Genomic DNA, 19,170 nt, shown 5'->3' with positions numbered 1-19,170 from the left:
GGCCAGCAGCCATTCTTCCAGCGTCACCACTGGAAAGAGGTCACTTTTACTGGCTCTTTATCTACTACCTCCCATCCAAGAACCTTAGTTCTCATGAAGGCTTTCTCTATTAGGCTCTCTGGCTTCAATGTCCTTGAAGGAATTTATAATGTCCTTACTCAGACATTTCAGAGAACCCTGCTGATATTTTCTTTTGCCCTGAAAAGATGAATAAAATAGAGAGCTGTCAGACTTCTGAACGCATACTGTTTAACCACCATTTTGGAGAGGTGACCACCTGCCATTCTTTTATTCTTAGGCAAAAAGCTACAGACCCAATTCCACTCTGACAGAAGCTACAAGGCTAAGAATGGAAGCTTCCAGTCAGAAAAGGTCTATTGGGACAGGAGGTTAGGTTCCTAATCATTTTAGGTCTACTCATTCTCACTGGCAAACAACACTGAATTATCACATTTCAGCCCCTAATAAAAACAAGAGGTGGCTTTACACATTTAAGACGTGAGCAAGCTAAATTACTCCATATTGAGGAGGGAACATTTGCTGTGCATAGTATCATGGTATATAGCATCATAAATAGTGCTTATATAGAGAGAATGAGGGAATGATCTCAGCACAGGGCCGAAATCTTTGGTAATCCAAGAGTCTGGAGAAGACAAAGTCAAGAAATCGCTAACGACTCCCAAATGCTAAGTGCTACAAGGGCACAGCTCACAGCCATCCAGAAACCCTCCTAATCAGACTTATATGTCCAAGAAATCTAACACAGACTTAATAACCCTTGGATGCCTTAAACACCCTCAGATCATCTAGTGGATTAGAAGGCATCCCTTATACCTGTTTGAAGGCTATCGAAGTAACTAAGATGAATGATCACATAATTGAAATTTTCTTTCTCAGAAAACCTGGGAAGAAAAATACATTAAAAAAGAGAGAGCCTTGAGCAATGTTAGGAAGCATCTTAAGGTTTCCGTTATGCAGAACAGCCTGCAGATCTAGATTTTCTAAGATAGTTCCAACTTCATGTTCTGTCCCCTTGAAAGGCTATGTGTCAGGTGGTGCAAACCAATTTGAGGCTCAGGAAGACGGTCGACATAACAACCCACAGCTGGCTCCTCTCAAAAAGATCTCAATTGAATGTACTGAGATTATTTCTTTTTTGTGGGAAGACTTCTACAGTTTTATAGATTAAAATATGCCTTTACCCTTTTTCCTACCACCTCCTCACCTCCGAGATCATTAGCCAGAATAGGATATGTATTTTTTTATACAAGAAATATTTTCTCACAGCTAACAAGGTATGGGGGTTTTCTCCGTTTACGAAACTTTAGAGTGCTCTCTGAAGATCAGCTTTTAAAGCAAGAGGACAAGAAACAAGTTCACTCTTTAAACAAACAAACAGCACATAGCTCTATCTGAAATTCCTATCAGGAAACGTACAGAATAGAAAGAGTTCTTTAATATGGCTGGAAGTGAAGAGAGAGAGGAGGAGAGTGAGACAGTTTATGCTGAAAGGTCAACTATGTTGACACTGCCAACAGTGCAGGTATGAAGTGTGCTGTGAGCCGCCTGCACAATGGAAAAAGCTGGATGTGACCCAGGGAGGAGAAAATGATAAGCCGCACTTAAGAAAAGTGAGAAAGCCCAGAAATAAGTAAGATCAAGATACACACACACACACACACGCACACATTTTAACTAGTTTTAAGATACGGTACATTGGTTAGACATTTATATAGTTTATAAAATGATTCCCCTAATTGCTCCTTCTCTCCTCTGGTTTTCCACTTAGCCAATATCCTAATGCTAACTACCTTCTCTACGCCATGCTCCCCGTCCCTGTGACCATCTATCAACTACTAATCTGTACTTCTTTAACCCTTCACCCCATTCTCCCAGTCCTCTAACCCCACTGCCCCTCTGTCCGTCACCAAATTGTCCACTATATTTGTGAGTCTGCTTTTGATTAGTTTGTTCTTTTTGTTCCTTAGATTCCGCATATAAGTGAAATCATTGGTATTTATCTTTCTCTGAGGAGATATATATTTTAATGCTCACGCACCTGGTCTTCCTAGGTGGTCTCCCATCCAAGCACTAACCAGGCCCAGCCCTGCTTAGCTTCCGAGATCAGACGAGATCAGGCTCGTTCAGGGTGGCATGACCGTAGACTGAAGATATGTTCTTATTGTTGCCAATATAGGCCTCGCAAAAATGTTGGTACTTTCCGACAAGAGGCATTCTACTTCTGTCCCCTCCTTAAATCTTGAATGTTTGTATGTAATAAGATTTAGAACAACTTTTGCAGAAAAACTATATCCAAAGCAGCCTAGGTAACACATGGTCTTTAACATACTGTAACTTCTCTGGCTTCTGAAAACTACTGATCTTGTACTCAAATTTCAGACACTGACACCAATGTTTGTCTAGTCCCTAATGAGGCTTTGGCTACTAGTCATCAGTTTGTGTCATTTTAAAGGATACGAGAACAAAAGTGTACATTTTAATTATACTTTACATATTTAACATTTAGTATACTTTGATTATTATAAGGATAATTAAGGTTTGGAGAAATAAGTTCTATAACCTGAAAGAATTTGGAAACTGGTTCTTAATCTGGAAAATTAAGAGACTCCTTCTGAGTAGTCTCCCAATGCCTGTTTGTTTCCTTTTCTTTGGATGTAAAGCCCCGACTTTTAACTGGGCACATGGCTGCCTGGAATAAAGACATTTCCAAGCCCCCCTTGCAGTTAAGTGCAGCCATGACTAAATTCTAATCAACTGGACATAAGCACAAATAGTGCTTGCCAAGTCTAGGAAGTATTCTCAAAGGGAAGGCCATGTCCATTTTCATCCCTTGTTCCTTCCCATTAAGTCAGCAAATCAAAGTGATGGCTAACACTCAAGCAGCCATCTTGGACAATAATGTTTAAGTCACATGAGAACTGAAAGAGCCTGGGTCCCTGATGATCTTGGCATCACCATAAGAAAGCCTTATGACTTAGACTTCATTCATCAGAGAGAAATCCTCATCTAAGCCTCTGTTATTTTTAGTGTTCTGTTGCTCAGCCAAATCTAATCCTAACCAATACGGATGCTTTTGGAAATTATTAGTGATGGGCAGAGTTAGGTATTTTGCTCAAAAGATTTAGACTATAAAGAGAAAGCTGGAGGATAAACCTAGTTAAGTAGAACAAAAGGTATAAAAAATGACAATGAAAAACCTCTTCCCCGCCCCTCCCAAGCTCTCCAGTCCTTCATCTCTAATGGTGACCTGTGAGTCCTGCTGTCACCTCATACTCAACGCATCTGAAACAATCATCTTCATTCCTCCCAAATGCTTTTCTCTTCCATATGCTTTATCTCTATCCAAGGTACTACCACCCTTTTAACCTCTGAGTGGCCTTTGAATCTGCCCTCTCTTTTGCCTCTCTATTCAGTACTCAGTGTTGCCAAACCCTAGAGATTCTTCAAACTCTCAAACCTGACTTCTGTTTTGTATCTGCTTCCAGTCCCTAGTGCAAGCCATTATCTCCCCACATCTCAACTACTGCTCTAGATCCTAACAGACCTTTCCCTCTGCAGTTTTTCCCCCTCTAGTCAAATCCACATGCTACCACAAGAAGTTTCATTTTAACTATGTTACAGTACATTCTTGTGTATCCCTCACGTCTTCAAATTAAAGACCAAATGCAAGGCCCTTGACAACCTACCTTTGCACTTTCCAAGCTACTCCTTTCACTACTTCCCAGAGTACAGAGCACAAGAACAAGACAGGAATTTAGAAGCTAGAACAAAAAAGATGTAGCTATCTCTGTCGGAACAGAAATAGTATACTACTATTTGCTGTAAAGATTACAGGGCAGAAAGCTATTAGAAGTACCAGAATCTGGCAAGTCCAGAGGTTGCTCAGGTTGAGAGGACTGGGGCCTTCTGCATTAAGATCCCTAGGGGTGATGAAGAAGGAATACAGCACCAGAAACCACTTCATTTGACATTTATTAATCCACTTAACGAATATTTATTTAGTACAGCATGTTGTCAGGTACAGCTCTAAACCATTTGGGTAGTGAAGGGGAAAAATGTGAAAAAAAGAAAAGAAACGGTCCCTGCCCTCATGGATCTTTTGATCTCGAGATGTCCAATTTTATCGGTGACATCTGCTTTACTGTACGGAGACCTTTGCTAGTCATTACCCAGGCCCTCTGGCCGGTTCAGCTATTTACTCCTTTATTCCATATTTCTCAGGGCCCCGGCATTATCTTAAAAACTATCTAAGCAAGTGTCTGACTACAGATAGCCCCCTTCACCTCAAGTACTCAGAAGAGCCACAAGAAGCGTTTTCCCAGGCAAGGCGCCCAAACTAATGTTCTCTGACCTGAAAGAGGTCCAGCCGAGCTTGGAAACCTGATAGGAACAAACACAAACATGTCTCTGAGCTGGCACTCCTCCAGCGTGTAGGGAACCCAACACATCCTTCATTGCTCTGGATTCACGATACACAGGAATCAAGTCAAGGGGAGGGGAAGGGAGGGGAGAAAAGGAAAGAAAAAGACCTTTACTCTGTACCTTTAAATTAAAATACCCCAGGAACTAGATAACATGAACATTATCAGATGCATAGGCAGAAACAATAAATGTCCCATTTAATGGTTAAATCTGAGAACCTATAAAGAACAGAAGAAAATTAGCTGTTCAAGTGTCAACTGCAGATCACAGATATGCTCAAAACCCAAATAGCAAAGACTGATCCATGTCCAGGGCAACAAGTGCCCTGAGGCATTTGGTCAATAAACCCCCACAGCACAAGGGAGAATTCAAAATGGCAATGAGAACGCCCAAAGCATCCAAAACAGAATGGAAAACTGGCCACTGGAACTGTGAATATTCCCAATATGAGTCTAACAGGATATGCATTTGGAGAAAGCTCCTGAAAAAAAATTGAAAGCTTTAGCATTTTCACTTCTAGATATATACCTAAGACAACCGAAAACATATGCCCACACAAAAACTTCTACGTGAATGTTCATAGTATAGTAGCCGAAAGTGGAAAAAAACCCAAATGTCCACCAACTAATTAATGAATAAAGAAAATGTGTTACATCCATACAATCGAATATTCAACCATAAAAAGGAATGAAGTACTGATTCATAGTATAACATGCATGAACTATGAAAATATGCTAAGTAAAAGCCAGTCACAAAAAGTGCACGATCCCATTTATATGAAACATCTCAAACAGGCGAATCAACACAAAGTAGATCAGTGGACGTTTAGAGCATAGGGTTGTGGAGAGTGGAGGGACATGGGAGTAACTGCTAAAGGGTATAGAGTTTCTTTTGGGGGGTGATGGAAATACTCAAGAATTAGTGGTTGCACAATTTTGTGAATATAGGAAAAAACACTAACTTGTACACTTTGAAAGTGTAAATTTTATGCTATGTGGATTATATCTCAAACAAAACAAAAACCAAACCAAACCAAACCAAAGCTTTCAGGGCTGGAGGACTACTGCCAGAACAAAGGAATTCAGTTATTTCATTCTTTCCTCTCAGCCATACCCAGGCCTGCCTAACCTGCCCCCCACCCGCTATGACCTCTCAGTGAGCACTGCCTCCGGCCTTTTCTCCTCTAACCACGCCCACCATTGCCTCACACACCCTCCTTATCACACCCGGATTCTTATCCAAAGCTCTGGTTCCCAATGATCACATGTACCTGAAAATTAGAGGACTCTAACTAGAAGGAAACATCCATTTTCTCAACAAAAAGATGGCCAAAATGCAATTTGACTGACCTTGAAAGAATAAATTTTTAAGGACATGAATAAAATTAGTCTACTTATACTTAGCTTTGTATATTAAAATTTAAAATAACATAGTCTTAATTATGACTGTATCCCCAATATCTACACACTGGCAGACATATAAACATAGTAGTTCCCCTTATCTGTGGGGGCACACATTTCAAGACCCCCAGTGAATGCCTAAAAATATGGATAGTACCGAATTCTATATATGTTATGTTTTCCTATACATACATACCTATGATAAAATTTAATTTATAAATTAGGCACATAAAAAGATAAAAATAACAATAGAACAATTATAACAATATGCTGTAGTAAAAGTTACGTGAATGTGGCATTATTAAGTAAAACAAGGGTGCCTTGAGCACAAGCATCATGACACAACAGTCGACCTGATAACCAAGACGACTCTTAAGTGACTAACGGCCAGGGGCACACACAGTGTGGAGACACTGGATGAAGGGATCGGTCATATCCCAGGCAGGACAGGGCAGGAGAACGCAAGATTTCATCACACTACTCAGAATAGCACACAGCTTAAAACTTATGAATAGTTTACTTCTGGAATTTTTCATTTAATATTTTCAGACCACCCATTACTGAAACTGCAGAAAGCGAAACCACAGAGAAGGAGAACTACTACAGTAGGAGAATCAATAGCTATTGAATGACTGTGTCTAGGCAGCAATCAATGAAAATTTAAACTACTACACGACAGACTGAATACACAAAATCCAACAGGCCCATTCGTGGGCATATATTTTCAGAAATGAGCACATCTACTCACCAAGAGAAATAAGACTCAAAAGCAAGTCAAAGGACTCTACAGTATTAGACCTAGGACAATGACTACTTCTGGGAAGGGTGGAAAGAAGAACAACCGAAAGAGGAAGGAGGGGCCTGGGCACATGGAGCAGCATTCTGCTTATCACACAGGTGTGATGGACCGAATGTCTGTGTTGCCCTGCCTCAGCCGATTCATATGTTGAAGCCCTATTCCCCAGTGTGATGGTATCTGGAGGTGAGACCTTTGGGAGGTAATTAGGTCACAAGGGTGGAGGCTTTATGAATGAGATTAGTGCCCTCACAGACCAGAGAGAGATGATCTTTCTCTTGATACAGCAGGAAGTCAATGTTCTACAAACCAGGAAGAGGGCCTTCAGAGGGAAACAAACACCTTGATCCTGGGCTTTCAGTCTCTAGAATTGTGAGAAATTTCCACTGTTTAAGCTACCCAGTCTATGGTATTTTGTCAGAGCAGTTCAAGCTGACTAAGCTAACAGATATATTCAATTAGTGATAATTCACTGAACAGCAGGCTTATGATCTGTGTTCTTTTTTGCATGTATGCAATAGTTAAAGAAAAAAAGATTTAGAAACATTGTCCCTTCCATTTGTACACTTCTATTTTATTTTATTTATGTCTTTACATGCCACACTTATTTCCATCACCAATAGAGCCAGTTTAGGCCATCCAGCAATTTTCTAGAGCACATCATTTAAACTGTCATCAAAGTTGCTAGAGATATACCAAATTTTGAATATGTGAAGAATGTCACTGTGGGGAAGTTTATCCTAAGTTGAAAACATCTTCTTACTATATTTTTTTTGAGGGATAAATTCCTGGGAAACCTCACTTCATATTCAGATAATACAGTTATTTTCAACATTTCTAATAGATATCCCTATATGTATCGGCCTTTAAGACTAGACAGAATAAGTAAGACGTCCTGCTTTTCTCCTTTTAGTTGAATATATATATATATCAAGAACCCAAGAATTTATAAAAGAAATACAAATAACTGGTAATCAAATATAAAACTGCTCTATCTCACTAATAACCCAGGACAGGAATATTAAAACATTCCCTTTTTGTTGCACTGGTAACTTGGTTTTAAAAATTATGAAAAATGTCAAACACGTAGAAAATTGGGGACTACAATGACAAATATCCATGTACCACTACCCAGTACAAGTATTTTGTTACTAACATGCAGCTCTAGTTGGGATACAGGGAAGACAGGTTCTCTCAAACACCATCGTTAAAAGAACTGGATGGCAATTTCTGGATGGCAATCTGACAACATTTGTGAAGTCATAAAATATACTTACCACTTAATCTGGCAAGCCCACCTAGAGGAATTAACTTAAAGAAATAATTAATGACGTATGATATCTACCAGGATATTCAGCACAGCACTGTTTATGAAAATAAATGACCTCAAAATATCAAATGAAGAATTAATTAGACCATGGTAAAGTATGTTATGGAGCATTAAACATAACTAAGAAAAAAAGAAAATATAAATTACTAACATCAAAAATGAAACAGGGGCCATCACTACTGATTTCGTGGACATTAAAAGGATAAAAATATTATGAACAATTCTATGCCCACCAATTTGATAACTTAGATGAAAAAGACCAATTCTTAGAAAAATACAATCTGCCAAAACTCATACAAGAAAAAGACAATCTGGATGGGTCTTTATCTATTAAAGAAACTAGATCAATAATAATCTCCCAAAATTGAAAACACCAGGCCCAGACTGGTGCATCAATTAAGCCTATCAAACAATTAACAAATTTCTACAATCTCTTCTAGAGAATAGAAGGGCAGGGAACAGTTCCTAACTCATTCTACGTAGCAGGCATTACAAGAAAAAAAACTACTAACCAATATCTCCCATGAACCTAGATGTAAAAATCCTCAACAAAATATTAGCGAATCATATCCAACAATATATAAAAAGAACTGTACACCAAAACCAAGATTTATTATAAGTATTCAAGGATGGTTCACTTTCAAAAATCAATGTAATCCATCACAACAGGCTAAAGAAGAAAAAAGTCATATGATTGATAGATGCAGAAAAAGTATTTGACAAAATCCAACATCCAATTCATTATAAAAACTCTTAGCAAACTAGGAATAGATGAGAACCTTCTCAATTTGATAAAGACCACCACAAGGGGAAAAAAACCCTCTATGGCTGGCAAATAAGCATATGAAAAGATCTTCCCCAGCACATGTCATCAGAGAAGTGCAAATTAAAACAATGAGCTCCAATTACATACCTATTAGAATGGCCAAAATCCCAAACAATGACAACACCAAATGCTGGTAAAAATGTGGAGCAATGGGAACTCTCATTCACTGCTAGTGGGAATGCAAATTACTACAGCCACTTTGGAAGGTGGTTTGGCAGTTTCTTACTAAACATACTCTTACCATGAAATCCAGCAATCACACTCCTTGGTATTTATGCAAGAAGTTGAAAACTTATGTTGACCCAAAAATCTGTACAAGGATATATTTTATGGCAGCTTTACTCATAATTGTCAAAATTTGGAAGCAAGATGTCAAGATGTCCTTTAGTAGGTGAATGAATAAACTGCAGTACATTCAGACAACTGAATATTATTCAGAACTTAAAAAAGGAAAAAGAAAAAAAGAGCTATCAAGCTGTGAAAAGACATGAAGGAAACTTACATGCATATTACTATGTGAAAGAAGCCAATCTGAAAAGGTTACATACTGTCTGATTCCAACTATATAACATTCTGGAAAAAACTGGAGGCAGTACAAAGATCAGTGGTTGCTAGAGGTTTGGGGAGAGAAAAGGATGAACAGGTGGAACACAGAGGATGTTTAGGGCAGTGAAACTACTCTGCATGATACTACAATGATACATACATGTCATTATACATTTTTCCAAACCCAAAGAATGTACAACACCAAGAGTGAACCCTCATGTGAATTATGGACTTTCGTTGATAATGATGTGTCAATGTGAGTTCACTGACTGTAACAAATAGACCACACTGTGTGGTTAGGGAAGCTCTGAGTGTGGCGGCGGCGCTGGGATAGGTATATGGGAATTCTCTGTACTTTACGCTCTTTCTTTTTTCTTTTGGTGAACCTGAAACTGCTCTAAAAAACAAAGTCTATTTAGAAGGAGAAAAAAAAGTCCATTAATTAAAAAATAATAATAGCAGTACAGAAATGACTGGATACATTAACTCTTATTTCCATGTTTTCTACAGTAAAATGAATAACAATCATAATGAAAATGAGCAGGGTAGTGAAGAACTAATCTAAGTAACTTTGGAAAATTTATTTTGACTATATACTCTCAGGCTAAGGACAAAAAGAACTGTACCTAAATGCTGTACTGTAGTTCTTCATAGGGGTACGAATCGACAATTCTGAAACTACTTATGTATACTTTAGGGTGGAGCAAGTAAGTATATTGTGGGATAATGAAAGCTAGAATTTTCACCGTTAGCAAAAAGGAATTACAAATAAGGACTGGAGTAAAGCTAAAATGAACTCTGTGACATTCAACTGGGATTGAAGTTTTTATCATGAAATAGTTTTTAAATATATATACACACACAGAGATAGATATCCATGTTTGTATATACCACATACTTTTAGTTCTGTTCACTAAGTAAAATAAGAGAGAAAGAACAGCTTTTCCTAATAATACAATTCTAACAAATGTATAAAGAATGACGGAAACAGAAATTATCATTAGACAAATCCCACAGTAGTAACAGTTAGACATGGAATCATCAGTGGATGCTAAAATTAAGGGAGAAGGGTAGCTGAGAAATAAGATATTCATATAATCTCAAAGTACATCCCCATAAGATTTGTTAATTAATTACAATTAATCAAATTAATTATACCTAATAGCTTTACCGTGGAGAAACCTGACAAACACCATCTTACCCAAGTGGTCTAAGTTAACATCACTAGTAATGGGAACAAAACCACATGTTACCTGAGGATGTACAGGGAAGGACACATGACTCCTGTAGTATTCTTGCCAAAAAATGCATAACCTGAATTTAATTACAAGAAAACAGACAAATCCAAATTGAGGGATGTCCTGCAAAACACCTGCCACTACCCTTCAGAAGTATCAAGGTCATGAAAGACCAAGAAAGACTAAAGAATTATCACAGAAAAAAAAGAGATATGACAACTAAACACAACATGGGATCCTGGACCGCATCCTAAACCAGAAAAAGGACACTGGTGGGACAAATGGCAAAATGAGAAAAAGTTCTGTAGATCAGACAATATTGTAACTATGTTAACTTCCTGATTCTGATGACTGTACTATGAAATATAGGAATGAAGAGTATTTGGTATTCTTTCTACTATTGTATATCCCTTTTAAAGTCTGAAATTATTCCGTCTACAGCCCTACTACCCTGAACAAGCCCGATCCCGCCTGATCTCGGAAGCTAAGCAGGGTCGGGCCTGGTTAGTACTCAGATGGGAGACCACCTAGGAAGACCAGATGCTATAGGCGTAAAAAATAAAAAAATAAGAGATTGTAAACCGACAAGGTCCTTGCAATCTGTGAGGTCAACCAAAGGTTGCCTCGTCTAAAAAAATAATAATAATAATAACAATAAAGTTTGAAATTATTCCCAAATGAAAAGTTTAGAAATTTAAAAACTTGTAAGCAGTCCTGTCTCACTAGAACGTGAGACATGTCCACTGTATTCACTATGACATAGGAGGTGCTCAGTATTCACCATGTTAACAAAAATTACAATGAGTTGCTTCTGATATTTCCAGTGTGATTCCAGACAGAACAATTAGTATTAGAGGATGTCCCATTGAGAGCAAAGTCCTATTAAGATAAAATATATGCACCTTTAACCTTGAGCTTAGTCTCTATAATTAGTTCAGCAAGCTGGCCCTAGTTACATGGCTCTGTAAAACCTTCTTCCAAAATAAAGCCAAATGAAAAGATGATCCAAAGAGACTTCAAACGTTTGATACACTATAAATCATGGGCTATGAAAATCGGCACCCACATTTTAAATGTTCCCTGGAAAACTATCTGAAATGTTAAGTACAATTGTACTGTTTAAAGAAATCTCAACTTGTTTGGCTTTTTCAGTAACTGCTACCAAACGCGTGTAATCTGACCCCAACCCCCACATCCAGCAGGCATGTCTACTGGATAACAGAATACCTTCGTTATATCCCAGGCTGAGTGTAAAAGTCACCTTTGGTTATCTGAAAAACTTATTCTGGTCAACACATCAAATAGGTTCCATTTCACAGCTCCTATCCCAAGGGCACAGGGTAAGCTTGTGACTGGTAGTCTGGAGGGTGGGCAGGAGCCGGGTCTGCACACTCACTACACTCTTAACCCCACCCACAACTCTCCAATTTTTAGGACCTGGAGGAAGGCAAGGAGAAAGATTCATTAAGAGACAATCCATAGCAAGCTGGGCGTTCTCCTCTCTTTGACTAACCACATCTTTTGTTGCATTATGCCAGGATTTCTCAGCCTTGGCACTACTGACATTTGGGCTAGATTATTTTTCATTAGCGGGGCCCACTGTAGGATGAGCATATCTACTGTAGGATGTTTGGTGTCATTCCTGGCCTCCATTCCCTAGACGACAGTAGTAACAACCAAAAATGTCTCTGGGCATTGCCAAATGTCCACTGGTTGGCGAGGAAAGAAGAGGGTGTCAAATTTGCTTCCTACCCTGCCCCACTGTTAAGAACCGCTGTCTTACAGAAATCATCATCAGGCCAGTGGACTTTACTCCCCTTTTCCCTGGCTGCTTTGCTTCTTGGTCTAATGCTGCCTAGCACAGAGATGCCAGCTCTCTCATGAAGGAGCACATTTGTTGGTTTTTTGAAAAGCCTCACTAAAATCTCACTGTGCCCAGGAGTGGGAAGTTTGATTCTGGCCTTATTTCCCATCCTTCGACCCCAACCAAAGCCCTTGGCTAGCAGGGGACCCTCATGGGAGCATTGATTTGATAACTTAAGCCCTAATCACCTTCCAAAGCAGCCACTCACCCCACCAGAAGAGCAACCCCAACCACCAAAGGAGGGTGTGGTGGGAGGACAAGTTAATGAAGCCTCTTTTCAAGAGAAAGGATCATTGCTATTCAAAAATCTGCATTCGAATGTGGTAAAAGTTAACATTTGGGGAATCTGCTTACGAAGCACACGAGAATTCTCTGCACTATTTGTGTGACTTTTAAGATTGAAATCATTTAAAATATGTGTGTGTGTATACTTATACAAATATCCCCTGAACGAGGATCTTCCTAGAGTGATGAAGATGTTCTAAAACTGAATTATAATGATGGCTGCATAACCTGGTTAATTTACTAAACATTTTTGAGTTGTACACTTAAAATGGGTGAATTTTATGATATGAAAATTACAATTTTTTCCTAAACAAACAAAAACAACCCTTGTACAAGAGGTCAAAGACTACAGCAACATCGTCAGTGCTGCTGGCAAGAACCCTTGAGAACGATACACTGGGAAGGCACCTACTTGGCAGTGACTCAAGTCTCCCCAACCCTGCCCCAAGCTTTGAGCTTTGGTCAACAATTCCAGGAAACCAGGAAGGAATACTGCCTCTAAAAAATAGCCCAAGGATTTCCTAAATGGCATTTTAATTTTAAATCTACTTCCTTTCCTTTCCTTCGTAACCCTGTCGATACTCAAGCAGAAAGCCTACCTCGCTGCGTTGAGCAACTGCTGTGCACAAACCACGGGGCCACTTCAAATGTGGCTTGTTTCCAATTTCAGCCATAATCTTTCAGATTTTTGGCTTAAATGCTACAGATACCTACTTAGCAGAGAAATTCTTCATACATTTTGAGATTGAAGTTTTAAATCTCTAGCTTCCAGACAAACTGACTGACTTTTTTCCTTTCTTTTTCTCTCTCTCTCTCCCTCCCCTCCCCACCCTTCGCATCCTTTCTTCCTTTTGGTAAATGATTCTAGATTTCTTTTTTAGACGTGGACTCATGCATTCACATCAGGCTGGGAGCCTGAACTTAGTTTCCATGCTAAGTTTAAAGACTTAAAAAAATTTTGAAATACAGTTCATATACATAAAATTCACCTTTATAACACTGTATACAATCCAGTGGGTTTTAATATATTCACAGAGTTGGTCAACCATAACCATTATCTAATTCTAGAACAAAAAGAGACCCTATCTTTTACCCATTAGCAGTCGCTCACTTTCCCTCTTGCTCACCCCACCCCCTTCTTAAGTGCTTGTTAACCAATAATCTATTTTCTTTTTCTCCTACACATTTTCCTTTCGAAATAGCATTTATACAGATTAAACACAAATTTCACTTGACTACTGATTCTGGTAATATACAATATTAGCATTACTACTCTCACCATGTGAGATTTAAAATAATGATTAATTCAGATACATAAGCTTATCCATGATTACCAAAGTCATACCATCACCATCAATACTCTTAACAAGAAACATGTACATATTAAACATACACTACATGTAATATATCTAGCTCATATATAAATGAACTAGAGGGTGTAATGACAACACCTGAACACTTGGCCCTGTGGAGAATGAGACCTTATCATAACCTCCAAGTTCAATTGAGATGGAGAGGACACCTAACAACATTCAATGCCACCTGTAGACTAAGAAAATTCTGTGATAAAAGAACTATGAGAAACAAGAAGGCTCTCTATCACAGAAGTGCTGTGGCCATGGTCCTCTGCTCTCACATGCCTGGATGTCTGAGCATGTGTCCCTCAGACGCTGTCAGGACAGGCTACCCAGCCTCTTTCACTTTCAGTCCAAGATATCTCAGTCTCATGGAAGAGGCACTGGGCAACAACACCAAGCAAACTGGCTGCCAAGGATCTAGCTGCCCCTCAAAGCAGCACTACCACTTTTCAGGCATCTGAGTTACAAGAGGCAGTTAAACAGCCAAGGAAAAGGAGGACTACTAAGCAGAGTTCAGTGTCATAGAATCGCCCTTTGCTACTGAGCATGAACCACATGCTAGCCACTGTGCCAAGCACTTCACATACATTACGTACTCTAGGAAGTGATGAAGCTGGAACCCTAAACTTGTCTGTGCTTCTCATTCTATACTGTCTGGAAGTACACAGTCATAAACCAAAGTTAAACCCGAGATCACACACTGAACTGTGCATCTGTGTAACCCCTGAGCTAGTGAACTAGAATTACACATATTCTGCCTGCTTTTCCAGGAACTGTCTATAATCAAGTTCCAAAAGGCCACAAGACTAAAAATTAGCACTTCACATAATCCCATTTTTATTGAAAGTCAAGCATTAACTAAAAATACAAGCTGAAAGAGATATGATATCAAAGCACAAGGTTAAACTATATAGGCACATTTCCAATTTAAAAGAAATTAAGAATTAAATTACTTCAATCCACAGATATGAACCATGATACAGGTAAGACCAACATAACTATAAACTTCATCATAGGAGACACCCATTGGAAGTTCCCCTTAAAACTGCCAAATGATAACTGTTTATCGTTCAAGTTCAAGAAAATTAAACTGAATCCAGTTCAGAGCACCTCTTATAATTACTGGAGAAAAGTCTGAGAAATGGCAAGGCCAGCGGCTGGTTATCAGAGCTTAGGGTTTTAAAGCCACAGACCAGATTTCCAGTGTGGTCTGCCCGTATTCCATGCCCCAGGTATATCTCCCGCTCTTTCTCTTGAGAGAATTTAAGATTTGAAGGCCAAGGCAATAGAAACTCATAGAAAGACCTGGAAGCAGCCCCTTTATAATCAGTCCAGTCAACAGGCTGAATCGGAAGTATTGCTGATGCAAAAATAATCCTCCTGAGCTCTGCCACCACGTCCTTTTCAGCCACATACTCTATGAAGCCAAGACTGTAGTTACTGTTAACTTAAGACTTCCTGGTTCCAGTCAGACGAAAAGCTGCTGCAATTACAAATACATGCTCAGTGGTCACTGCATGCCAGGAGCTGTAATCACTGTACAGGCATAGCTCATTTAATCTCTACAAGTATGAGAGAACACTGAGACACAGCGACGTTAGGCTATCTGCCGTCTGGGGTGCAACCGCAGGTAGTCTGCCTCTAGAGTCTACCTTAGGACAGTGTTTACCTTAGGACATACTACCCGTGCCCAGTTAAGACTCGATCACTGGATGGGTAACCAAACTACATAATCAAATCACCAATCCTTAAAATCATTTTAAATTCCCTTGAATATCCGAAACTCTCTAGAGTGCAAGAATCTTCAATAATTGGTGATTCATCCATTTTAGAATGCATTTTCCTACCAATACCTCTACTGCGGGCAATCAGGAGAAGGTACTGAGATTAAAGTTTCCAGGAAAAATAGCATGACTCAAGCCACAAGTTATACAGCTGAGCTCTGGTCAGGAGTCCACACTCTCTTCAGTGAAGTAGTTTTGGGGTGAGGGTTTAAGGCAACACAACTTTGCAGGAATTTATAAATATTTTGTTGTTTTAACTTCGAATGCACGCAACTTGAGCGACTGAAGTGTTTCCTGCAGTGTTGATACCAAATTGAGTAAGATTTCAACAAACTGGGCCTTCACCCATTTCTCCATCACGGTCTCACAACAGTCTTCCTGTGTCCCGAAGCAGCAGCTTTCCCTATTGATATCATTTTAATCACAAGGACACATCCCATTTAAGATGTGGCTTTCTTTATATACCTTCAGAAACAACCTGGCCATCCTAGTTATCTTCAAAAACCCAAAATCTCTTAACTTTGCTGACACACACACACACAAAGACATTATTTCATAAAACTTCATGTATTCTACAGCCTTTACCTGCCCACACCGGAAAAGGCCAGGGTCTCAAGGAATATTCATGTCAGGTGCTAACGGCATCTGTCTCCTTGCACTTTATAAAGTTAAGATAATTCTGTCATATAGCCAAGTCATCTTTGGCTAAAGAAGGCCACTGATGCTAAGAAATCTGAGTAAAAATTCCAGAGAAATGAATTCTTCTCCCAGAGCTAGCTTTTGTAAGGGAATTTTAATGACTGGCCATATATGAATAGGAGAAAAAAAAAAAATCACACCTGCAAATTTGGGAAAATAAAATGCTAATTCCTGCAGACCAAATGACAACAGTCTGAGAGAGCTAGTGTAAGTGGGCAACCATTGAAAGGAATTGCTACTCTAACACTCGCTACTTACTCGCCTCCCCAAGTCCCAGGACAATGGCACACTTAGCAGAAGGAGAGAATGAATATTCACCCTCAATCTCCAGAGAGTTGGACAACAAAAAAAAAACAGAGGGTATGTATCACTGCTAGAAATACCTTTCCCAGCAAGGAGGAGAATAAAAGGCTCTGCCTCACAGTGTTTGCTGGCTTCCCACTTCTAGATAGAGATGGTGAAGGTCTGAGCCGAGAGACCTCTGTCAGAAATGACCTCCCCAGACAGACAGCTGCTGGCTGCCTGATGCCCTGATGAGTCCCCTGACCAGTGCTCGGTACTGCTGCAGAGCATCCTACAGTCTGGTGCTTCCATGAAGGTACTGGGAAGGGCTGGAGGGGCCTTGGTCACCATCCTGAACCACATCCTTTTTAGCCATATACTCTATCATTAACGCACATATACCCCACAATATGTGACAAAGCAAGCTGGCCGAAGGCTCCTTTATTCCTTTTCCCTAGACCTATAAGTATTGTCAATGATAAATGAAAAAAATTTCACATCAAGAGTCAGGACAGCAAAGAGTTATTAAAAACTCAACTCAAAGTATTTCATAAACACCTCCTCAGGAGCATACATAGACTCTACTCAGAGGTGCCTAGCAGATGGTGACTCAGAATTTGTACCAATATGGTCTATAAGTAAAACGGAGGGAAGGAGAATGGATGAATAGACAGAGACATTCATGTTCCATAAACGCCTGCTTTACATACTCTAAGGAGTAATGACTTCCTCCCTCACATTCTTATGTCTCTCAGAAGATCTTGAACTACTGTGTTCTTGGAAGCTTGATCACATCCATTTCCTTAAAGAACATCCAAATGTGAAAATATATTTACTTTGCTAGAATTGACTGGATATGACTTGACATAAAGGAGGAGGAGGAGATGACTGTCTAATTTCAAATGCTTACTAGGTACCAGATGCTACTGCAGTATTGTATATGTATTATTCACTCGGAGTCACTATTCAAATGTAATGTCACTTCTCAAGAAGCTTCCCTGACCACCTGCGTCTAAAACTGCCCCTACCATGCATTCTCTCAATACCCTGTTCATTATCTTTATGGCACTTAGCACTATCATATATTATTTTAAATCTGTCTACTCGTTTATGCTCTGTCTTCTACCACGAAAACAGAGGTTATACAATCTGTCTTGTTTACTGCAGCATCTCCAGCATCCAGTAAAATGCTAGGCACACAGCAGGCGCTTATGAATGGATGATCTCATCTACTCCACACCAGAGCCCGATGAGGTACCTATAACAGAGGGAACTGAGGCTGAGGACGGTTGAGAACCTCGCCAGGAACAACCCAGCTAGGAAGTAACATCTAACTGCAGACCCCACACTCCTCTTTTCTATGCTACACACAAAAACTTCCCTGGAGAAAGGGAAGTTGTTCTAAAATTTTTTTTCTATTAAAATGATTTGCACACATTCTGTGTTGTGGTAAAGGTTATTAAAAGAAGGCTGACTGGATCATGATTCTGTTGTGTGGCGGTGCTGGCAGCAGGCCCTCTGTCCCATGACTAGGGAAGTATAAAAATCTAAGAAATGGGGTTGCCTGAATAAGGATATGGTGATGTCTTATTAAGGAATAACTCCAGTGACTATTAAAAATGACATAAGACAAAAATCTGGAATTTATCTGAGAGTACACCCTATGGGATCCATGAGTACCACATAATCTTTGTCACCTTTCTTAGTCTGAGATTATAAGGTCCTAGAAGACAGAGGCTGTCCCTTATTTTGTACTCCTGCACAGAGCGCCATATGGTACCCTATGCATGAGGATGGCTACCTGTCAAAACATTCTGCTTCACACGTAGAAGAATTCTGGCCCTGCTCCTGCTTTGTTCTGGTGTCCCATTCACTGGGCAAGGGTCATTCATCAGGGATCTGGGGGCTCTAAAGAGTGTTCATAGAATGGGTGGGGCATGTGGGGGAGAAAAGTCTATAGGCTGCACCCCCTCGATACTGCTATGTAAATGGACATTTTTCCAGATGTGGCTCTATTAGAAAGCCTAAGGATAAACCTTGTTTTTAAGGAAGGCTACCCTAAGTCTAATTAACACTACTCTTTAGGGGGCTAGATACTTTAGACAAGATTTTTTTGTTGGGATGGTGAGAAGAGGCAGGTAAGGCACAACATTGCCCATTTAGATCAAAGATTAAATGGCTCTGATAAAAAGCAACACCCCTCTAGGAGAAACACACAGTTAGGAGAACGGTACAAAAGAGATGGCATCTGCCATGGCTCCTCCGTGTTTCCACCACTCACATTATTATTTCGTACAGCAGCAAAAGACTTAAGGACTA

The 19,170-nt window shown here is 39.6% G+C and overlaps 1 protein-coding gene and 2 pseudogenes across 5 annotated transcripts in view; 1 reads left to right on the top strand and 2 right to left on the bottom strand.

Moving 5' to 3' along the window:
• RBM6 (RNA binding motif protein 6) overlaps positions 1-19,170 on the bottom strand; it is a 91,952-nt gene that overhangs the window by 25,449 nt on the left and 47,333 nt on the right. The window lies entirely within an intron of this gene.
• LOC120582532 (uncharacterized) lies at positions 2,049-2,166 on the bottom strand (annotated as a pseudogene).
• On the top strand, positions 11,013-11,131 carry LOC120582496 (uncharacterized; annotated as a pseudogene).

This window comes from Pteropus medius, unplaced genomic scaffold, assembly GCF_902729225.1.
Source record: "Pteropus medius unplaced genomic scaffold, Ma_sr-lr_union100, whole genome shotgun sequence".
Classification (NCBI taxonomy): Eukaryota; Metazoa; Chordata; class Mammalia; order Chiroptera; family Pteropodidae; genus Pteropus; species Pteropus medius.
Note: the sequence above shows the minus strand (reverse complement) of the source record. Positions and strands in the feature narration are given on the sequence as shown.